Source organism: Cucurbita pepo, unplaced genomic scaffold (genome assembly GCF_002806865.2).
Source record: "Cucurbita pepo subsp. pepo cultivar mu-cu-16 unplaced genomic scaffold, ASM280686v2 Cp4.1_scaffold000240, whole genome shotgun sequence".
Lineage (NCBI taxonomy): Eukaryota > Viridiplantae > Streptophyta > Magnoliopsida > Cucurbitales > Cucurbitaceae > Cucurbita > Cucurbita pepo.
In genome coordinates, this window is record NW_019646494.1 from 30,265 (window position 1) to 31,040 (window position 776).

Sequence of the window (776 nt, forward strand, 5' to 3'; positions counted from 1 at the left end):
AAAAACACATTTCATCCAAAAATAAATAGAAAAAATGTTAAATTTGAGAAAAAGTAAAATGGTGTTTACAAGAATATGAGGCAGATGTCAGATTTGGGAAAAAGTAAAATGGTGTTTCAACAAGGATATGATGCAGATCTACCTGAGAGATTTTTGTCTGCTGTTACGGTAAAATCCTATCTCAGATTTCATTTTTCCTTTATAGTTATAAGAAATCAATTTAGGATCAAATGTTTAGGATCAAATCTTTCTTGGATTACGTAAGAATGAGATTCCATATTCAATTAATTAGATTTTTTTGTTAGCCTTGGAAGTTAGAAATAAGGTTAGAGCCAATAAATTTTAGTTGGCAAGATCCATAAATCGTAACCAAACAATCGATTAAAATTGGCTCACAATATCGGTTTACAGAATGAAAATAAATATAGAATCAGAGAATATCTTATTTACAGACCTCAAAATCTATTTACAGAAGAAAATAATTAGGAATATCCTATTTATAGAATTGAAAATCTTTGCAAAATCTATTTAGGAAAATAATTACAAAGAAGGAGAACGAAAAAATAATTTGTAATAGCCGAAAAATAAATAAAGAAATAAACAAATAAAAAAAACTTTATAAAAAAAATAGTTAAAATAATAATAATAATAAATTAATTAATTAATTATAATTATAATTAAAAAAAAAAAAAATCATTCCCCACCTCTCTCCACTAACCCTTCGTCCCTTCCCACAATTATCTCTCCTCGACCCATCTCACCCGCCAAAAGAAAAA